The sequence below is a fragment of the Colobus angolensis genome, unplaced genomic scaffold (genome assembly GCF_000951035.1).
Source record: "Colobus angolensis palliatus isolate OR3802 unplaced genomic scaffold, Cang.pa_1.0 Scaffold126, whole genome shotgun sequence".
Taxonomy (NCBI): domain Eukaryota; kingdom Metazoa; phylum Chordata; class Mammalia; order Primates; family Cercopithecidae; genus Colobus; species Colobus angolensis.
This window is the reverse complement of record NW_012113808.1, coordinates 5,066,162-5,072,387: the sequence shown is the minus strand read 5'-3', so window position 1 is coordinate 5,072,387 and position 6,226 is coordinate 5,066,162. Positions and strand designations below refer to the sequence as shown.

General features: G+C 42.9%; 1 protein-coding gene and 1 long non-coding RNA gene across 7 annotated transcripts in view; both read right to left on the bottom strand.

Moving 5' to 3' along the window:
* The window catches only part of PBX1 (pre-B-cell leukemia homeobox 1), a 302,032-nt gene that overhangs the window by 251,150 nt on the left and 44,656 nt on the right, over nt 1-6,226 (bottom strand). The window lies entirely within an intron of this gene.
* The window catches only part of LOC105505511, a 5,263-nt gene continuing 2,131 nt past the window's right edge, over nt 3,095-6,226 (bottom strand). Inside the window, exons 2-3 of the long non-coding RNA XR_001000759.1 lie at nt 5,363-5,366; nt 3,095-4,791 (exon numbers count right to left, since the gene is read on the bottom strand). This is a non-coding gene — a long non-coding RNA (uncharacterized LOC105505511). The remainder of the gene's footprint in view (nt 4,792-5,362; nt 5,367-6,226) is intronic.

Sequence of the window (6,226 nt, the reverse complement as noted above, 5' to 3'; positions counted from 1 at the left end):
AGCAACCTGTCACAGGTGAGTGCTCACGACAGAAAACCCCGGGGCAGTCTTCATCCTCGGCAAGGCCAGTGGGTGGGAGACTGGTGTGTCACAGGAAGTAGCAGAGACTCTACTCAGGAGGAATGGGTGGGAAGGAGGGGATACAGAATTCTAAGCCCGAGGAGCAATAAGCCCTAACACCTGGCTGGCCACATGTGGTCATAGATCCTGTACTGCTTTTCAACTTACTGTGTGGAGGTGCCATGCCAATTCCAACAAGACCATTCCCTTTCATTCCTCCTGGTTCAGGCTAGACTCTGCCCCAAAGCCTCTGTGGCCAGGGCCAGCACCCCCAGACTCTGCTCAGACGCTGCTCCTCCTCAATGACAAGGAGAAATGGTAATCACAACTGTGGCTTCAACTTCTCCTCTCCTTTCTCAACAGACCATCAACTTTGCAGACCCTTGAGAATTAAAGGCCTGCCAGGGATAATCTTAACTCTGGAAAGTTGGGCTACTAGGCAAATTTGCAGCAATAGAAGCTGCTTCGTGATTTTCCTGAAATTCAACCAAAATGGTTGGCATGGAGGTTTACACGTCAAAGCTAAGTGTTTCTATTTCCTTTCTTAGGACATACACTGGGATGAACCTCATTCAGACTCTCACGCTCAAACCATGAGCCCTGTGAGGATCTCATATGCTAGGAATGAATCACTGTCGACCTCTCTTAAAACCACAGACTTGAACACAACTTGATTTGAACAAAGACCCTCCTCCCCACCTCCCTCCAGCTTCCCAACCCCCATCCCCTTCATCTGCCTTTCCCCCCAGCCACATTAACTACTCAGAAACACAGTCACTCCACTCTAGAGTTACTCAGGAATCACATTCTTAGAATAACTCATCAATTATACCTGTCAACTTGCCAAAAGTGCCACAGGGGAGGTGGAAAGTCTAGACTGCAATGAACTGCAGTACCACAGCACCCCTGTTCACAGAAGGCCCCAACTTTGCAAATGCCTTTACAGGCTCACAAGAAACAAGAATCCAAGAAAATACAGGAGCACTGGGTTAGAATGCAGACACTATCACCAAGTTACTCTCAGGCCCAGGGTAGGACATGGATCTCTCCATATCTCTACTTGTAGGATAGGAAAACCTGCACAAGTCTGCTAACAGAATGTTCTGCCATACAAAGCCTGGGTTAGGAAACATTAAAAAGAAATGTCACTGTATTATTTAAATATGCACACAAGCTCATCGTCAATAAAAGTGCTGCCAAGAAAGCAGCGCCATGACAGACGTACTTTTTAATTAATTGGCATGGATCATTAGTAATTAGAACATTTATTGTATGCAAATGCTGCTAACTGTGAAAAGTTTACTCTCTTAAGCAGGGTAAACATTCACAGGAACACCGTTTGTGCTCCTAATATAGTTACAGAGCTTCTTTTTTCATGTGCGAAAAGGTAAGTTTTCTTTCAACTTAGACTGAAATGATTTAGAATCTACATTATCGAAGATCTTAATTAATAAGGTTTTCCCTTGATTCCAAAAATTTTGTGAACAGAACTCTTTTCCAAAAATATTTAATTGGGGGCCAGGAGCGGTGGCTGATGCCTGTAATCTCAGCACTTTGGGAGGCTGAGGCAGGCAGATCACTTGAGGCCAGGAGTTCAAGACCATCCTGGCCAACATAGTGAAACCCCGTCTCTACTAAAAAATACAAAAATCAGCTGGGCATGGTGGCACACACCTGTAGTCCCAGCTACTTGGGAGGCTGAGGCAGGAGAATTGCTTGAACCTGGGAGGCAGAGGTTGCAGTGAGCTGAGATCGTGCCACTGCACTCCAGCCTGGGTGACAGAGGCTCATCTCCAAAAAAACAAAATTGAAATGACATAACGTACGAAGTATCTTGCATTATGTCTAGCAAACAGTATGTGCTTAAAATTATTATCTGTTATTATTTCATAGATACAATTCAGGTAATAAACTGAAAAGTATAAAACATCAGACTAAACTTAAAACTTGAAATGTATAAAATAGATGTCTCTAGGAAACAGTATAAACTCAGGACATGACTTATGTAGGTATCCTCCATACAGTTCATTGTAAGTATTCTATTTGAGTAGAAATGATGTTTGGTAAAGGTAATCACACCTTAAACAAACTGAAAAGTCTGTTATCTAAAAATAATGCAGTGCTTTCCATGGCTTACTCATTGAAGCTTAAAAACACATATTCCATTGAATTATAGAAGGATTACTTTTGGAAGTGTTTATTTGTATATGTACCTGTGGATCTGTATTTTCACATAACGGAGCTGCTTAAAGTGAAGACCATTCCATATCCAGGTGTAATTATACCAGCACTGTGAAGGTCCTCTAGCTACATCTGGCCAGGTCCTCCAGGACAAATCCGCATTATTCTGCCCTAATTTTAATTTTTAATACACGGGACAGAGTCAAAGTTTCTCCATATTCTGTTTAACTCAGGCAGTTATTCAACATTCCTGTCTTTTGCAAACATCAATTTCAACCTTGACTTAAAGAGAAAGAAATGAAGCAAACACAAAGAGATAAAAGTAAAAGCAGAAAAAAATAAAATGCACTATTTTGGCCCTGCTTTCTATAGGAAAAGGGGAAAAAAAAATGCTGTTTCCCTAGCCTCATTCTGACTCTGTTCCTCGTGGTTACTTTCAGAAAAAAGCCAAAGGGGTAAGGGTGGAGTGGGTATGGAAGAAGGAAGGGAAGGGAAGGATGACAAGGTAAGGGGAAAACAATAGCTACAGAAGAAAAGATGAAAAAAGAAGAAAGGAGAGCTGAAACCCGACACTCAGGAACTCAGGCCTCCAGCGAGAGGCTTCTTGGACAGCAAACCTGCCAGCCGGGACGGGACGGGACGTGGAACGGTTCCAACGGCAGCCTTCATTAACGCTTCATACACTCAGCCCCTAATTTACAACCGTTTAACGGCAAACATTCTACAAGTACCTTTGAGGACAGAAAGAAATCTAAGAGAAATTAGGTGCCTAGAGAGCTCCCCTCAAAGGCAAGAGCCCTTTCGTGCAAGCAAGCAATGTCACCACCTCCTTTTTTTTTTTTTTTTTTTATTTATCTGTTAGGGACTTTGAGGGCTGGGGTGGGAAGGTAGTGAGTGGAATGGAATAAACAGCCAGTCAAGAGCTGTGGGGAGGTGGACAGAATTGGGGTGCAGGTACATGTAGGATACACAGAAGCTTTGTGTCTGTGGAGGCTGTGTGTGTCTGTGGGTGAGAAGCATGTCTAAGTGGGTGGAAACAGGTATAGCTAAAGGCAGGAACTCTTCCCATACAGCTAAACCCTTGTTCAAACAATTTAAATAAACAAGAACATTTTAAAAATTTAAAACCCACTAAAACAATCCTTGTTGAGCAGTTTTCTTGAGTGCTTATGTAGAGACCAGATTCAAAAAAGGATTAAGAGGATGTCGCATAACCCAGCTGCAGAAACTGAAACCGAGCGGGGTGTGAGGGGAGATGGCTTGGAGGGTGGGGCCCTCCCATGGCAATTTCAGCAAGCCTTTCTAGTCATCCCCTAAGCTTTGTTTCCCTTCAGCTCATACCTGTGTGTACTGTAAACAACTTACACATGGTTGTAACTAGCCAGAGCCCAGAACTGGTTAGGCAGCTTTTCTCCCAAGGCCACAGTGAAGAATCAATCTCAGCCAAAACACAGGAGTCCTGGAAAGAAGACTTGAACTGCCTCTTTTCTGGCAGGAGAATGGGGAAAGGGAGGCTAAACAGATTACGTTTTAACTAACAACTTTACCTAAACGGATTAACATTGAAGATTAACCTTCCTGGAGCCACAGAGCTGAATCCCCACTCCTAGGGTGCATGGCTGACTGGAAGCTGGTCTCTGCTCTCAGCCAGGATCTGGTTCCACCCTCAGTCTGAAAAGGAGGGCAGTGTCTTAACTAACTTCCTTTGAAAGGCGCTCTCTCAAGTCTCTCCAGAATGGGTTCCATGGAAAGTTAATTCCACAGGCTAAGGGGTCTCATCTTCAGAGTATTCAACTGCAGCATTGAAATGCACTTAATCTTCCCTGGAACAACAGGAAAATACAGTGAAAGCTCACAATGAGGCAGAGGACAGGGAGTGGGAAGAAGGGCTTGTACTCAGCGTGGAACAGGTGAGATGCAACACCATGCCCTGTTCTGCCAAAATTAAGACCCTCCTGCCACAATTTAAGCTAAAGTCTGTGTACTCCCTTATTCCCACCTCCTCCAGAAAAGGGCACTTGCATGCTTTCTGTTAAAATGAGATGGTTCTTCTTCCCCATTCCAGTGGAATGTGGTACAATCCTTATCACCTTCATAACGGGCTTACCTGAAAGTGAATGAGGCTTCCTGGGAAAACCCTTCTAAAGGAGCGTGGGATGCCTCAGAAAGAACTATAGATTTACCTTCCTCCTTTCTGTTTCATCACAACCACAGAAGTTTCTCAGCTTAGGGACTCTAAAGGCAGTTGCTTTTTCAACTGTGAATCTGGTTAATCTCAGGTTAAGTTCACCTCTGTGTCTGCTATTTTTTGTTTGTTTGTTTGTTTGTTTGTTTTTGAGACGAAATCTTGCTCTATCGCCCAGGCTGGAGTGCAGTGGCACTGTCTCAGTTCACTGCAACCTCCGCCTCCAGGTTCAAACAATTCTCGTGCTTCAGCCTCCTGAGTAGCTGGGAATACAGGCATCCACCACCACCCCCAGCTAATTTTTTTTTATTTTTAATACAGATGGAGTTTTACCATGTTGGCCAGGCTGGTCTCAAACTCTTGGCCTCAAACAATCCACCCTCCTCGGCCTCCCAAAGCACTGGGATGGCAGGAGTGAGCCACCACGCCTGGCCATATAGCAGAATGCATTTATTAGAGAGACTGAAAGACGACAGTTATTTTAAATGCACACCACAAATTACAACTCTTGAATAATGAAAGAATTTTTTTAAATCCCTTGAAGCTGAAAAGAATTGCTCTTACCCTACCCACAGCCTTTTTCCTATTCACTATCATCAATATGTTTATGTTATTATAAAAATAGAGAGTGCAACGCCAGGAAAATCTACCCAATCTAGGGAAATCGGAGGGAAGGCATGAATTACCAAAAGTGTCTGAATTCAAAGAAGGTTCATGAAAAATAAAATCTTAAAACTTTATGAGACATAAACTCTAACTACTGATAAACTGTTTCCACAAAGAGGCACCATCAGACCTACTTTTGAGCAGAGCATAAATTGGAATTGGTATGCAAATAGATGTTTTTACTTTAGAAAGCCTTTGAAAAGTTGGTTTATTTAAACCAGCTAAATAATCCCCGCAAGCAACCTTGAGTACATAAACCCAGCACCCTACACATCTAAATGCTCAACATATATGTATTGATTTCGTAGTTTAATTTATATGCTTGGTCAGTTGTCTTTTACAGGAGGGCTCCACAAACCACCAAACATTCTAAACACTGGAGTTTCAATTAATGGGGCTGTATTATGCCTCCTTTGAAGAAGAGTAAAAGCCATCAGCACAGCCAATCAGGAAAATTAGAGAGACCCAAGGCCCCTCTTCTCACTAAAAAGGCTCCTGTTCTTCCCACAACAAAGAGTACCTCCTCTACAGAAGCCCTACAGAGCTTAAACTCACCAGTCTGTCCCTAAAAGATTTCTTCATCTGTTGTAGAATACCTTAATCCCTATTATAGCCCTGGAAGCTCTGCTGTGGAATTTTAGGACTAAAGTCTTATTTCTTCAAAACAAAAAAAAAGGATCTTAACAAAAATGTTCTTCAGCCAGTCTGCTCCCCTCTGCCCCTTACATCCCCTTTATCTAGAGAACTCCAATTCATTACTAGATCTCTACCTATGTGTCTTCTCTTTAGAAGAAACTTCTGTGACTGCATCATCATCACCAAGACGATGAGGTGCCCTCCTAAACATTCCCAGGATACTCTCTCGGTATCCCCATCACGGCATTTAATACCCTGGACTAGGGCTATTTCTTTGACTGCCCCACAAGAAACACAGGTTCCTTGAGCTCAGGGTCTATGATGTGATTACCGGTGTCTTCCACACACGGCACACACAGCTTATTCCTAGAAGGCACTCCACCTCTATGGAATAAAGGAAGATGGTTTGCCTTGTCTTTTTCAATCCTTTATTTTTATTTGTTTATTTACTTGGGAAACAGGGTGAGAAATTTCAAATACACTTTGTCTAAAAACAGT